We start from the raw sequence: 16361 nt of genomic DNA, 5'->3' as shown, positions 1-16361 counted from the left end.
TTCCACGTTTAAGCTCCAGTTTAAGCTTAAACTGGAGCTTAAACTTGTTCGACAATTCCACACTCCAGGGTTGCCTTCTTCCATTTCCACGTTTAAGCTTCAGTTTAACCTTAAACTGAAGCTTAAACGTGTTCGACTACTTTACCCTCCATGGTTGCTTTCTTCCATTTCCACGTTTAAGCTTCAGTTTAACCTTAAACTGAAGCTTAAACGTGCTTGAATTATACCACCTCCAGGAGTGTCCAACGTTTAAGTTGCAGTTTAAGCTTAAACTGCAACTTAAACGCCACTATTTGAAAAGGTTTCTGGGCCAAAGATATTGCAGTTTAAGTTAGCATTTGAGCACAAACATTAACTTAAACGTACTCTGGTATGAAACCCAATTGAATATCATGGTTTATGGGATTGGGCCTGAAGAATTGATGAGTCTGGAATTTCAATTTGTTGAGTCATGTGTCATTACTTGATTATCACTAAGTTGGCTCAATGAATGTTACAGAATTGGATCAGCAGCCTCATCAGGATTATGGATCATAAACCCAAAGCAAAAGGAAATCAGGGAAAGGCCTCAAAGCCCAAGAAACACAACAGAAGCTCAATTTAGAAAGTGTATAAATAGGATAGAATTTAAGTTAGTAAAAAAAAGGACTTTGGATCATTTTTCTAGTTTTCATACTTTTTGTAATTGAATTCAGAGCTATGACTCACTAAACCCCCTTTCATTGAGTTAGGGAGCTCTATTGTAATTCAAAGAATCAATAATAGTTTTTATCTTCTTCTTCAATCTTTTCTCTTGAATTTTGTTAGAAAGCTTCTCGATCTAATTCCATTGGTTAGTTGTCTTGGGAAAGAAACTATCCATAATTGGAATCCTTCGGAACCTTGGGAAAGGAATGGAGGATTCATGCTAGAGAAGCTTTCTCACAGTGAATTGGATTGGGGTTTGGATGGATATTGTGACATGTAATCCTACCAAATTGTGGTTCATGAAACTGTGTGGTATAATCAGTGATCGAGCGTCATCTCTTCTTATGAACATTTAAACCAAGGGATTGGGAATTTGTTTATTTTTAGAGAGAATTGGTGAGCCAAGGGATTGGGATCCAATCATATAAGATTGCCAAGCAAAATTCAATGAACGCATTGGTTGAGGAAGGGATAAAAATGTTTTGATTCGGAGATCTCAATATCTCCTGAACCCAATGAATTCCCCATTTCTGATCTACCACTTTCTCTTTACATTCTGCAATTAAATTCATGCAATCACCCCGATCCCTTTTTAATTTCAGCAATTTAGCTTCTCGCTCTTTAATTCATGCAATTTAAGATTCCGCAAATTTCAATTTCTTGCCATTTACGTTTCCCGCCAATTTTACATTCCGCAATTCTCATCTAAATCTTGATTCCGCTCAACTAGAACACACTTCTAATCCGAATTGCTCACTCAACCAATCCTTGTGGGATTCGACCTCACTCTATTGTGAGTTTTTACTTGACGATAACCGGTGCACTTGCCGGAAGGAATTTTTGCCGATCGTGCAATTTCCTAAAATCGATGCATCAAGTTTATGGCACCGTTGCCGGGGATTGGTTTTTGATTGACAATTCTCAAATTGGAAGTTAATTAGATTGAGCATTTTTCTTGTTTTGTTAATTCAGTTCAAGTTACTTGTTGAATTTTAATTTCTGCACTCTGTTACTTGCTTTCTTTCTTTATGCCTTTAAATTCAAGCAACTAACTCACTGACCCACTAACTATTTGAATTAATTCCTCAACTGCTCTAACCATACTCTTCCATTAACCAAGAGTATTTTACTTGTTTGTTGCCTGTGCTGTGTTCTTGTATGACAGGTAGGAGAGGAGAGACATCAACTCATCCATATACCGAACCAGAGAGGACCCTTCATAAACTTAGAAGGGAAGCAAGAGGGAAGAGAGTACTGGGAGAAGAAGAATCTGAAGGAGAATCTGAGGACAATTTTGAGGAAGCTCTGGATCTCAACATGGATAGAGAAGTTCACAACCATGAGAGAGCTGATGGAAACAATGCCATTCCCGAGAGGAGGGTTCTTGGTTCATACATAAACCCAACCTCTGGGAATTGTGGTAGCAGCATTCAGAAACCACCCATTCAGGCCAACAATTTTGAACTTAAACCACAGCTAATATCACTGGTGGAGAATCATTGTTCATTTGGTGGGAGTGCTAATGAAGATCCAAACCAACATCTCACAAAATTCCTGAGAATTTGCGACACTGTGAAGTCCAATGGAGTCCAGGAAGATGCCTATAAACTGCTCTTGTTCCCATTTTCACTTAGGGACAAGGCAGCTAAGTGGCTGGAATCATTCCCAAGGGGGAGCCTAACAACCTGGGATGAGGTGGAAAGCAAGTTTCTGGCACGTTTTTACCCCCCACAAAAGGTCAAGAGGCTTCGATCTGAGGTTCAGACTTTTAGACAACAAGATGGTGAAACTCTCTACGAGGCATGGGAGAGGTTCAAGGATTTGACAAGGAAATGCCCACCAGACATGTTCCATGACTGGGTGCAATTGCATATTTTCTATGATGGACTTTCTTATGAATCAAGGAAGGCTGTAGACCATTCATCAGGAGGTTCATTGAACAGGAAAAAGACTGTGGAAGAAGCCATTGAAGTGATTGAGACAGTGGCTGAGAATGAGTACTACTATGCTGAGAATGAGATTTACAAGGTGACCATAGCTTGCTTCAAGCCGACAATCTCCGTGGGATCGATCCTTACTCACGTAAGGTTTATTACTTGGACGACCCAGTGCACTTGCTGGTTAGTTGTGTGAAGTTGTGAAAAAGAGTTGAGATTACAATTGTGCGACCAAGTTGTTGGCACCATTGTGTATCACAATTTCATGCACCAGTTGCCCCTTTGCATGGGAGTGCATCTTATGCACGTTTGGTGCACGAAATTGTGATCAATACTTTTCAAAACATAAAAATCCCTAGTAATGGCTCCAAAGACTTGGTGCTCAATACCATAGCATAAACACAACTTCGCACAACTAACCAGCAAGTGCACTGGGTCGTCCAAGTAATAAACCTTACGCGAGTAAGGGTCGATCCCACGGAGATTGGTGGTATGAAGCAAGCTATGGTCACCTTGTAAATCTTAGTCAGGCAGACTCAAATGGGTATAGGTAATAAACGCATAAAGCATAAAGATAAAGATAGATATACTTATGTAATTCATTGGTAGGAACTTCAGATAAGCGTATGAAGATGCCTTCCCTTCCGTCTCTCTGCTTTCCTACAGTCTTCATCCAATCCTTCTTACTCCTTTCCATGGCATGCTCGTGTAGGGTTTCACTGTTGTCAGCAGCTACCTCCCATCCTCTCAATGAAAGCGATTGGCATATGCCCTGTCACGGCATAGCGGAATTCAGCTGTCGGTTCTCGGTCAGGCCGGAATAATATCCATTGATACTTTTGCGTCTGTCACTAACGCCCTAGCCTGCTAGGAGTTTGAAGCACGTCACAGTCATTCAATCATTGAATCCTACTCAGAATACCACAGACAAGGTGAGACCTTCCGGATTCTCTTGAATGCCGCCATCAGTTCTTGCCTATACCACGAAGACTCTGATCTCACGGAATGGCTGGCTCGTTTGTCAGGCGAGCACTCGGTTGTCAGGCGATCAACCATGCATCGTGCAATCAGAAATCCAAGAGATATTCACTAAGCCTCGAATGCTTGTAGAACAAGAATGGTTGTCAGTCACCTTGTTCATAAGTGAGAATGATGATGAGTGTCACAGATCATCACATTCATCAAGTTGAAGAACAAGTGATATCTTGGATAAAGAACAAGCGGAATTGAATGGAAGAACAATAGTAATTGCATTAATACTCGAGGTACAGCAGAGCTCCACACCTTAATCTATGGTGTGTAGAAACTCCACCGTTGAAAATACATAAGAACAAGGTCTAGGCATGGCCGAATGGCCAGCCTCCCAATGATCTAAGATAGCATAAAACGAAGATAGCTACCAAAGTCTTCTAATACAATAGTAAAAGGTCCTACTTATAGATAACTAGTAGCCTAAGGTGTACAAAGATGAGTAAATGACATAAAAATCCACTTCCGGGCCCACTTGGTGTGTGCTTGGGCTGAGCAATGAAGCATTTTCGTGTAGAGACTTTCCTTGGAGTTAAACGCCAGCTTCTATGCCAGTTTGGGCGTTTAACTCCCAATTAGGTGCCAGTTCCGGCGTTTAACGCTGGAATTTCTTGAGGTGACTTTGAACGCCGGTTTGGGCCTTCAAATCTTGGGCAAAGTATGGACTATCATATATTGCTGGAAAGCCCAGGATGTCTACTTTCCAACGCCGTTGAGAGCGCGCCAATTGGGCTTCTGTAGCTCCAGAAAATCCACTTCGAGTGCAGGGAGGTCAGAATCCAACAGCATCTGCAGTCCTTTTGAGTCTCTGGATCAGATTTTTGCTCAGATCCCTCAATTTCAGCCAGAAAATACCTGAAATCACAGAAAAACACACAAACTCATAGTAAAGTCCAGAAAAGTGAATTTTAACTAAAAACTAATAAAAATATACTAAAAACTAACTAAAAGATATCAAAAACATACTAAAAACAATGCCAAAAAGCGTACAAATTATCCGCTCATCACAACACCAAACTTAAATTGTTGCTTGTCCCCAAGCAACTGAAAATCAAATAAGATAAAAAGAAGAGAATATGCAATGAACTCCAAAAACATCTATGAAGATCAGTATTAATTAGATGAGCGGGGCTTTTAGCTTTTTGCCTCTGAATAGTTTTGGCATCTCACTTTATCCTTTGGAATTCAGAATGATTGGCTTCTTTAGGAACTCAGAATCCAGATAGTGTTATTGCTTCTCCTAGTTAAGTATGATGATTCTTGAACACAGCTACTTTATGAGTCTTGGCCGTGGCCCAAAGCACTCTGTCTTCCAGTATTACCACCGGATACATACATGCCACAGACACATAATTGGGTGAACCTTTTCAGATTGTGACTCAGCTTTGCTAAAGTCCCCAATTAGAGGTGTCCAGGGTTCTTAAGCACACTCTTATTTGCCTTGGATCACAACTCTTATTCTTTTCTTTTTTTCTTTCTTTTTCTCTTTAGGTTTTTTTTTTTTTTTTTCGCTTGCTTTTTTCCCTTTTTTTTTTGTATTCACTGCTTTTTCTTGCTTCAAGAATCATTTTTAAATGATTTTTCAGATCCTCAGTAACATGTCTCCTTTTTCATCATTCTTTCAAGAGCCAACATTCATGAACCACAAATTCAAAAGACATATGCACTGTTCAAGCATACATTCAGAGAACAAAAGTGTTGCCACCACATCAATATAATTAAACTGTTATAAAATTCAGAATTCATGCAATTCTTTCCTTTTCAATTAAGCACGTTTTTATTCAAGAAAGGTGATGGATTCATAGGACATTCATAACTCTAAGGCATAGACACTAAGACACTAATGATCATAAGACGCAAACATGGATAAACATAAGCATAAAATTCGAAAAACAGAAGAATAAAGAACAAGGAAATCAAGGAACGGGTCCACCTTAGTGATGGCGGCTCTTTCTTCCTCTTGAAGATCCTATGGAGTGCTTGAGCTCCACAATGTCTCTTCCTTGTCTTTGTTGCTCCTCTCTCATGATTCTTTGATCTTCTCTAATTTCATGGAGGAGAATGGAGTGTTCTTGGTGCTCCACCCTTAGTTGTCCCATGTTGGAACTTAGCTCTCCTAGAGAGGTGTTTACTTGCTCCCAATAGTCTTGTGGAGGAAAGTGCATCCCTTGAGGCATTTCAGGGATCTCTTGATGAGAGGGGTCTCTTGTGTGCTCCATCCTTTTCTTGGTGATGGGCTTGTCCTCATCAATAGGGGTATCTCCTTCTATGTCAACTCCAACTGAATAACAGAGGTGACATATGAGATGAGAAAAGGCTAGCCTTGCCAAGGTGGAAGACTTGTCCGCCACTTTATAGAGTTCTTGGGCTATAACCTCATGAACTTCCACTTCTTCTCCAATCATGATGCTATGAATCATGATGGCCCGGTCTATGGTAACTTCGGACCGGTTGCTAGTGGGAATGATTGAGCGTTGAATGAACTCCAACCATCCTCTAGCCATGGGCTTGAGGTCATGCCTTCTCAATTGAACCGGCTTACCTCTTGAATCTCTCTTCCATTGTGCGCCCTCTTCACATATAACTGTGAGGACTTGGTCCAACCTTTGATCAAAGTTGACCCTTCTAGTGTAAGGATGTTCATCTCCTTGCATCATAGGCAAGTTGAACGCTACCCTCACACTTTCCGGACTAAAATCCAAGTATTTCCCCCGAACCATAGTAAGATAATTCTTTGGATCTGGGTTCACACTTTGATCATGGTTCTTGGTGATCCATGCATTGGCATAGAACTCTTGAACCATCAAGATTCCGACTTGTTGAATGGGGTTGGTAAGTACTTCCCAACCTCTTCTTCGGATCTCATGGCGGATCTCCGGATATTCACCCTTTTTGAGTGAAAAGGGGACCTCGGGGATCACCTTCTTCAAGGCCACAACTTCATAGAAGTGGTCTTGATGCACCCTTGAGATGAATCTATCCATCTCCCATGACTCGGAGGTGGAAGCTTTTGCCTTCCCTTTCCTCTTTTTAGAGGTTTCTCCGGCCTTGGATGCCATAATGGTTATGGAAAAACGAAAAAGCAACGCTTTTACCACATCAAACTTAAAATGTTTGCTCGTCCTCGAGCAAAAGAAGAAAGAAGAGGGTAGAAGAAGAAGAAATGAGGGAGAGGGAGATGGTGGTGTGTTCGGCCAAAGAAGGGGGAGAAGTGGTGTGTAGGTTGTGTGAAAATGAAGAAGTGAAGAAGGGTATTTATAGGAGAGAGGGGAGAAGGAGTTCGGCCAAGTATGGGTGGGTTTGGGAGGGAAAGTGGTTTGAATTTGAAGGGTGAGGTTGGTGGGGATTTATGAAGGATGGATGTGAGAGGTGAAGAGAAAGATGGGATTTGATAGGTGAAGGGTTTTTGGGGAAGAGGTATTGAGGTGATTGGTGAATGGGGGAAGAAGAGAGAGGATGGTGGTGGGGTCCTGTGGGGTCCACAGATCCTGTGGTGTCAAGGAAAAGTCATCCCTGCACCAAATGTTGCTCAAAATCACGTTTTGAGCCATTTCTGGCGTTAAACACCGGGCTGGTGCCCATTCCTGGCGTTTAACGCCAGGTTCTTGCCCCTTTCTGGCGTTTAACGCCAGTCTGGTGCCCCTTTCTGGCGTTAAACGCCCAGAATGGTGCCAGACTGGGCGTTAAACGCCCAACTGCTAGGTTTACTGGCGTTTGAACGCCAGCAACATCTTCCTCCAGGGTGTGCTGTTTTTCTTCCTGTTTTTCATTTTGTTTTTGCTTTTTTCATTGATTTTGTGACTTCTTATGATCATCAACCTACAAAAAAACATAAAATAACAAAAGAAAATATATAAAATATAATCATTGGGTTGCCTCCCAACAAGCGCTTCTTTAATGTCAGTAGCTTGACAGATGGCTCTCATTGAGCCTTACAAATGATCAGAGCAATGTGGGAACCTCCCAACACCAAACTTAGAGTTTGAATGTGGGGGTTCAACACCAAACTTAGAGTTTGGTTGTGGCCTCCTAACACCAAACTTAGAGTTTGACTTTGGGGGCTCTATTTGTCTCTGATTTGAGGGAAGCTCTTCAAGCTTCATCTCCATGGTGACAGAGGGATATCCTTGAGCCTTGAACACATAGGATTTTTCATTCACTTGAATGATTAGTTCACCTCTATCAACATCAATCACAGCCTTTGCTGTGGCTAGGAAGGGTCTGCCAAGGATGATGGATTCATCCATGCACTTCCCAGTTTCTAGGACTATGAAATCAGTAGGGATGTAATGGTTTTCAACTTTTACCAAAACATTCTCTACAAGTCCATGAGCTTGTTTTCTTGAGTTGTCTGCCATCTCCAATGAGATTCTTGCAGCTTGTACCTCAAAGATCCCTAGCTTCTCCATTACAGAGAGAGGCATGAGGTTCACACTTGACCCTAAGTCACACAAGGCCTTCTGAAGGTCATGGTGCCTATGGTACAAGGTATTGAAAACTTCCCAGGATCTTGTCTCTTTTGGGGTAATTTCTGCCTAGACAAGTCATCCAGCTCTTTGGTGAGCAAGGGAGATTCATCTTCCCAAGTCTCATTTCCAAATAACTTGTCATTTAGCTTCATGATTGCTCCAAGATATTTAGCAACTTGCTCTTCAGTGACATACTCATCCTCTTCAGAGGAAGGATACTCATCAGAGCTCATGAAAGGCAGAAGTAAGTCCAATGGAATCTCTATGGTCTCATTTTGAGTCTCAGATTCCCATGGTTCCTCATTGGGGAACTCAGAGGAGGTTGGTGTACGCCCATTGAGGTCTTCCTCAGTGGCGTCCACCTCCTTTCTTTCCTCTCCATATTCGGCCATGGTTATGGCTTTGCACTCTCCTTTTGGATTTTCTTCTGTGTTGCTTGGGAGAGTACTAGGAGGGAGTTCAGTAACTTTCCTGCTCAGCTGACCCACTTGTCCTTCCAAATTTCTGATGGAGGACCTTGTTTCATTCATGAAACTTTGAGTGGTTTTGATTAGATCAGAGACCATTGTTACTAAGTCAGAGGTATTCTGCTTAGAACTCTCTGTCTGTTGCTGAGAAGATGATGGAAAAGGCTTGTTATTGCCAATTCTGTTTCTTCCACCATTATTGTTATTGAAACCTTGTTGAGGTCTCTCTTGATTCTTCCATGAGAAATTTGGGTGATTTCTCCATGAAGAATTATAGGTGTTTCCATAGGGTTCTCCTAGGTAATTCACCTCTTCCATTGAAGGGTTCTCAGGATCATAAGCTTCTTCCTCAGATGAAGCTTCCTTAGTACTGCCAAGTGCATTTTGCATTCCAGACAGACTTTGAGAAATTAAATTGACTTGTTGAGTCAATATCTTGTTCTGAGCCAATATGGCATTCAGAGTGACAATCTCAAGAACTCCTTTCTTCTGACTAGTCCCATTGTTCACAGGATTCCTTTCAGAAGTGTACATGAATTGGTTATTTGCAACCATTTCAATTAGCTCTTGAGCCTCTGCAGGCGTCTTCTTCAAATGAAGAGATCCTCCAGCAGAGCTATCCAAAGACATCTTGGATAGTTCAGAGAGACCATCATAGAAGATACCTATGATGCTCCATTCAGAAAGCATGTCTGAGGGACATCTTCTGATTAATTGTTTGTATCATTCCCAAGCTTCATAGAGGGATTCTCCATCCTTCTGTCTGAAGGTTTGGACTTCCACTCTAAGCTTACTCCATTTTTGAGGTGGAAAGAACTTTGCCAAGAAGGCATTGACTAGCTTTTCCCAAGAGTCCAGGCTATCCTTAGGTTGTGAGTCCAACCATATTCTAGCTCTGTCTCTACTGCAAAAGGGAATAGCATCAGTCTATAGACCTCAGGGTCAACCCCATTAGTCTTGACTGTGTCACAGATTTGCAAGAACTCAGCTAAAAACTGATGAGGATCTTCCATTGGAAGTCCATGGAACTTGCAATTCTGTTGCATTAGAGAAACTAATTGAGGCTTAAGCTCAAAGTTGTTTGCTCCAATGGCAGGGATAGAGATGCTTCTCCCATAGAAGTTGGGAGTGGGTGCAGTAAAGTCACCCAGCACCTTCCTTGCATTGTTGGCATTGTTGTTATTTTCGGCTGCCATGTGTTCTTCTTCTTTGAAGAATTCGGTCAGGTCCTCTAAAGAGAGTTGTGCTTTGGCTTCTCTTAGCTTTCTCTTCAAGGTCCTTTCAGGTTCAGGATCAGCTTCAACAAGAATGCCTTTGTCTCTGCTCCTGCTCATATGAAAGAGAAGAGAACAAGAAAATATGGAATCCTCTATGTCACAGTATAGAGATTCCTTGAAGTGTCAGAGGAAAAGAAAAATAGAAGAAGAGAAGGTAGAAGAATTCGAACTTGATTAGATAGAGTTTGAATTGTGCATCAGGAAGGAGTAGTACTCCATAAATAGAAGGATGTGGAGAGGAGGGAAGAGGATTTTCGAAAATTCAATGAAAAAGATTTTGAAAACATTTTGAAAAACACTTAATTGATTTTCGAAAATAAAGGTGAGAAAGAAATCAAGTGATTTTTGAAAAAGACTTTGAAATTAGAAATTAAAAAGATTTGATTGAAAAACTATTTTGAAAAAGATGAGGTTAAGAAGATATGATTAGTTTTAAAGAGATGTAATTGAGAAGATATGATTTGAAAACAATTTTAAAAGATATGTTTTGAAATCAATTTTAAAAGATTTGATTTTGAAAATTAGTGACTTGCCTAACAAGAAAAGATATGATTCAAACATAAAACCTTTCTCAACAAAAAAGGCAAAAAATGTTCAATCAAATCATTAATTGTTAGTAAGTATCTTTAAAAAAGGAAAGAAATTGATTTTGAAAACATTTGATTGAAAAGATATGATTTGAAAAAGATTTGATTTTGAAAAACTTTGAAAACTTGAAAAAAAATTGATTTTGAAAACAAAATTTTCCTCCTAGCACCATCCTGGCGTTAAACGCCCAGAATGGTATACATTCTGGCGTTTAACGCCCAAAATGCACCCTTTTTGGGCGTTAAACGCCCAACCAGGCACCCTGGCTGGCGTTTAAACGCCAGTCTGTCTTCTTCACTGGGCATTTTTGAATGCTCAGCTTTTTCTGTATAATTCCTCTGCAGCATGTTCTGAATCTTCAATTCTTTGTATTATTGACTTGAAAAGACACAGATTAAAAATATTTTTGGATTTTTAATAATCAAAAATGCAACAAGAATCAAATAACAATGCATGCAAGACACCAAACTTAGCAGTTTGTGTATTACTGACACTATATGAGACACATAAACACTCAAGCCAAAAGAATTCAAAGATCAGAGTAAGAAATCATCAAGAATTACTTGAAGATCCTTAAGACACATGAATGAATGCATGCAATTGACACCAAACTTAAGATGAGACACTAGACTTAAGCAAGAAACGTCAAATATTTTTAGTTTTTATGAATTTGTGATTTTTTTTTGTGTTTTTTCGAAAATTAAGTGGAAAAAGATATCAAAATTCTTAATGAGAATTCCAGGAATCAGTGCAATGCTAGTCTAAGACTCCGGTCCAGGAATTAGACATGGCTTCACAGCCAGCCAAGCTTTCAAAGAAAGCTTCGGTCCAAAACACTAGACATGGCCAAAGGCCAGCCAAGCCTTAGCAGATCACTGCTCCAAAAGCAAGATTGATAAAAATCATCAAGCTCTTGTGATGATGAGTTGAAACCTCGGTCCAATGAAATTAGACATGGCTTCTCAGCCAGCCAGATTTCAACAAATCATCATGAAACTCTAGGATTCACCTTCAAGAATTTCAAAAAAAAATAAATGCCTAATCTAAGCAACAAGATGAACCGTCAGTTGTCCATACACAAGAACAACCCCCGGCAACGGCGCCAAAAACTTGGTGCACGAAATTGTGATCAATACTTTTCAAAACATAAACAATCCCTAGTAATGGCTCCAAAGACTTGGTGCTCAATACCATAGCATAAATACAACTTCGCACAACTAACCAGCAAGTGCACTGGGTCGTCCAAGTAATAAACCTTACGCGAGTAAGGGTCGATCCCACGGAGATTGGTGGTATGAAGCAAGCTATGGTCACCTTGTAAATCTTAGTCAGGCAGACTCAAATGGGTATAGGTAATAAACGCATAAAGCATAAAGATAAAGATAGAGATACTTATGTAATTCATTGGTAGGAACTTCAGATAAGCGTATGAAGATGCCTTCCCTTCCGTCTCTCTGCTTTCCTACAGTCTTCATCCAATCCTTCTTACTCCTTTCCATGGCATGCTCGTGTAGGGTTTCACTGTTGTCAGCAGCTACCTCCCATCCTCTCAGTGAAAGCGATTGGCATATGCCCTGTCACGGCATAGCGGAATTCAGCTGTCGGTTCTCGGTCAGGCCGGAATAATATCCATTGATACTTTTGTGTCTGTCACTAACGCCCTAGCCTGCTAGGAGTTTGAAGCACGTCACAGTCATTCAATCATTGAATCCTACTCAGAATACCACAGACAAGGTTAGACCTTCCGAATTCTCTTGAATGCCGCCATCAGGTCCTGCCTATACCACGAAGACTCTGATCTCACGGAATGGCTGGCTCGTTTGTCAGGCGAGCACTCAGTTGTCAGGCGATCAACCATGCATCGTGCAATCAGAAATCCAAGAGATATTCACTAAGCCTCGAATGCTTGTAGAACAAGAATGGTTGTCAGTCACCTTGTTCATAAGTGAGAATGATGATGAGTGTCACAGATCATCACATTCATCAAGTTGAAGAACAAGTGATATCTTGGATAAAGAACAAGCAGAATTGAATGGAAGAACAATAGTAATTGCATTAATACTCGAGGTACAGCAGAGCTCCACACCTTAATCTATGGTGTGTAGAAACTCCACCGTTGAAAATACATAAGAACAAGGTCTAGGCATGGCCGAATGGCCAGCCTCCCAATGATCTAAGATAGCATAAAATGAAGATAGCTACCAAAGTCTTCTAATACAATAGTAAAAGGTCCTACTTATAGATAACTAGTAGCCTAAGGTGTACAAAGATGAGTAAATGACATAAAAATCCACTTCCGGGCCCACTTGGTGTGTGCTTGGGCTGAGCAATGAAGCATTTTCGTGTAGAGACTCTCCTTGGAGTTAAACGCCAGCTTCTATGCCAGTTTGGGCGTTTAACTCCCAATTAGGTGCCAGTTCCGGCATTTAACGCTGGAATTTCTTGAGGTGACTTTGAACGCCGGTTTGGGCCTTCAAATCTTGGGCAAAGTATGGACTATCATATATTTCTGGAAAGCCCAGGATGTCTACTTTCCAACGCCGTTGAGAGCGCGCCAATTGGGCTTCTGTAGCTCCAGAAAATCCACTTCGAGTGCAGGGAGGTCAGAATCCAACAGCATCTGCAGTCCTTTTGAGTCTCTGGATCAGATTTTTGCTCAGATCCCTCAATTTCAGCCAGAAAATACCTGAAATCACAGAAAAACACACAAACTCATAGTAAAGTCTAGAAAAGTGAATTTTAACTAAAAACTAATAAAAATATACTAAAAACTAACTAAAAGATATCAAAAACATACTAAAAACAATGCCAAAAAGCGTACAAATTATCCGCTCATCAACGTTCTCCCCTCTTGTGCTTATCAAATATTTCTTGTTTCTTTTTATGCATGTTTTCATATTTTTTTATGACCATATTTTGTTTTCCATCTTCAATTTCCATTTGAATTTTGAAGGTAGAAGCATGTGAGCACCTATAGAATCTCTAATAGCTTTCACTCACTAGTCCATTGAACAAGGCACATGCATTAGTCTCTCTTGTGCATGCATAAGTCTTTCAACCACCCTATGGTCCAATTTTATATGGAGCTATGCATATAACTCTTCAATGTCTCGAAGACACCCCTAATGTACAATATTTTGAATTCATTTGTCCTTACTGTCTTCCCTCCACATGCATTGGTCACTTTTCTCAATGCATCCCTCAATCCAATGTCCTACTTATTCCACACTCTATCCCAAGCCTTACAAAATTTATCCTTTTCCCGAGTTTGCTTCGTACTACCCCCTGCCCTGGTGCACGAAATTATAAATCACACTTTTTACAATTCGTACCACTAACCAGCAAGTGCACTGGGTCGTCCAAGTAATACCTTACGTGAGTAAGGGTCGAATCCCACGGAGATTGTTGGCTTGAAGCAAGCTATGGTTATCTTGTAACTCTTAGTCAGGATATCAATTATAATTATCAGTTGACTTGCAAATGAATAAGAGAGCATGGATTAAATAATACTTGTTATGCAGTAATGGAGAATATGTTGGAGTTTTGGAGATGCTTTGTCTTTTGAATCTCTGCTTTCCCCCTGTCTTCTTCTTCACGCACGCAAGGTTCCTCCTATGGCAAGCTGTGTGTTGGTGGATCACCGTTGTCAATGGCTAAAATTCGTCCTCTCAGTGAAAATGGTCCAGGTGCACTGTCACCGCATGGCTAATCATCTGTCGGTCCTCACTCATGCTGGAATAGGATCCATTGATCCTTTTGCATCTGTCACTACACCCAACCCTTGTGAGTTTGAAGCTCATCATAGTCATTCAATCCCTGAATCCTACTCGGAATACCAAAGACAAGGTTTAGACTTTTTGGATTCTCAAGAATGCTGCCAATGGATTCTAGCTTATAACACGAAGACTCTGATTAAGGAATCCAAGAGATACTCATTCAATCTAATGTAGAACGGAGGTGGTTGTCAAGCACGCGTTCATAGATTGAGAATGGTGATGAGTGTCGCAGATCATCACATTCATCATATTGAAGTGCGAATGAATATCTTAGATAGAAACAAGTGGTGCACGAAATTGTGATCTCTAATAATGGCATTCAACATAGTATGCGCGTTTATAACTCGGCACTTTATTCACAACTCTGCACAACTAACCAGCAAGTGCACTGGGTCGTCCAAGTAATAAACCTTACGTGAGTAAGGGTCGATCCCACGGAGATTGTTGGTATCAAGCAAGCTATCGTCATTTTGTAAATCTCAGTTAGGCGGATAATAAATGATTATGGAGTTTTCGAATAATAATAATAAATAAACAGAAAATAAAGATAGAAATACTTATGTAAATCATTAGTGGGAATTTCAGATAGGCGTATGAAGATGTTGTGCTCCTTCTGAATCTCTACTTTCCTACTGCCTTCATCTAATCCTTCTTACTCCTTTCCATGGCAAGCTGTATGTAGGGCATCACCGTTGTCAATGGCTACATCCCATCTTCTCAGTAAAAATGGTCCAAATGCTCTGTCACAGCACGGCTAATCATCTGTCGGTTCTCAATCATGTCCAAATAGAATCCATTGATTCTTTTGCGTTTGTCATCATGCCCAACAATCGCGAGTTTGAAGCTCGTCACAGTCATTTAATCCCTGAATCCTACTCAGAATACCACAGACAAGGTTTAGACTTTCTGGATTCTCATGAATGCCACCATCAATTCTAGTTTATACCACGAAGATTCTGTTTAAGGAATCCAAGAGATATGCGCTCAGTCTAAGATAGAACGAAAGTGGTTGTCAGTCACGCGTTCATAGGTGAAAATGATGATGAGTGTCACGGATCATCACATTCTTCATGGTTAAGTGCAACGAATATCTTAGAATAGGAATAAACTGAATTGAATAGAAAATAGTAGTAATTGCATTGAAACTCGAGGTACAGCAGAGCTCCACACCCTTAATCTATGGTCTGTAGAAACTCAACCGTTGAAAATACATAAGTGATAGTGGTCCAGGCATGGCCGAATGGCTAGCCCCAAAAATGTGATATGAATTCGAAAATAGGGAGAAGGACTTGGTCTAAGGACTAGGCATCCAAAGATGTCTAATACAATAGTAAAATGTCCTATTTATACTAGACTAGCCACTAGGGTTTACAGAAATAAGTAATTGATGCAGAAATCCACATCCAGGGTCCACTTGGTGTGTGCCTAGGCTAAGCTTGAGCTTTACACGTGCAGAGGCTTCTTTTGTAGTTGAACGCCAAGTTGTAACGTGTTTTTGGCGTTCAACTCTGGTTCGTGACATGTTTCTGGCGTTTGACTCCAGAATACAGCATGGAACTGGCGTTGAGCACCCGTTTACATCATCTAATCTCGAATAAAGTATGGACTATTATATATTTCTGGAAAGCTCTAGATGTCTACTTTTCAACGCAGTTAAGAGCGCGCCATTTGGAGTTCTGTAGCTCCAAAAAATCTATTTTGAGTGCAGGGAGGTCAGAATCCAACAGCATCAGCAGTCCTTTGTCAGCCTTTTTTCAGAGTTTTGCTCAAGTCCCTCAATTTCAGCCAGAAAATACCTGAAATCATAGAAAAACACACAAAATCATAGTAAAGTTCAAAAATGTGAATTTAGCATAAAAACTAATGAAAACATCCCTAAAAGTAGCTAGATCCTACTAAAAACTATCTAAAAACAATGCCAAAAAGTGTATAAATTATCCGCTCATCACAACACCAAACTTAAATTGTTGCTTGTCCCCAAGCAACTGAAAATCAAATAGGATAAAAAGAAGAGAACATACTATAAATCCCAAAATATCAATGAATATTAGTTCTAATTAGATGAGCGGGACTAGTAGCTTTTTGCTTCTAAACAGTTTTGGCATCTCACTTTTTCCTTTGAAGTTTAGAA

The 16361-nt window shown here is 40.4% G+C and overlaps 2 non-coding genes across 2 annotated transcripts; one reads left to right on the top strand and one right to left on the bottom strand.

Annotated features, from left to right (window-relative positions):
• Nucleotides 1–2430: 2430 nt before the first annotated feature.
• On the bottom strand, nt 2431–2534 carry LOC130965045 (small nucleolar RNA R71). Its single transcript, XR_009081103.1, has one exon. It is a non-coding gene; the product is annotated as a small nucleolar RNA R71 (small nucleolar RNA).
• A 6739-nt stretch (nt 2535–9273) lies between these two features.
• Nucleotides 9274–9381, top strand: LOC130964507 (small nucleolar RNA R71). Its single transcript, XR_009080597.1, has one exon. It is a non-coding gene; the product is annotated as a small nucleolar RNA R71 (small nucleolar RNA).
• The last annotated feature ends 6980 nt before the right edge of the window (nt 9382–16361 follow it).

The sequence above is a fragment of the Arachis stenosperma genome, chromosome 2, assembly GCF_014773155.1.
Source record: "Arachis stenosperma cultivar V10309 chromosome 2, arast.V10309.gnm1.PFL2, whole genome shotgun sequence".
Taxonomy (NCBI): domain Eukaryota; kingdom Viridiplantae; phylum Streptophyta; class Magnoliopsida; order Fabales; family Fabaceae; genus Arachis; species Arachis stenosperma.
Note: the sequence above shows the minus strand (reverse complement) of the source record. Positions and strands in the feature narration are given on the sequence as shown.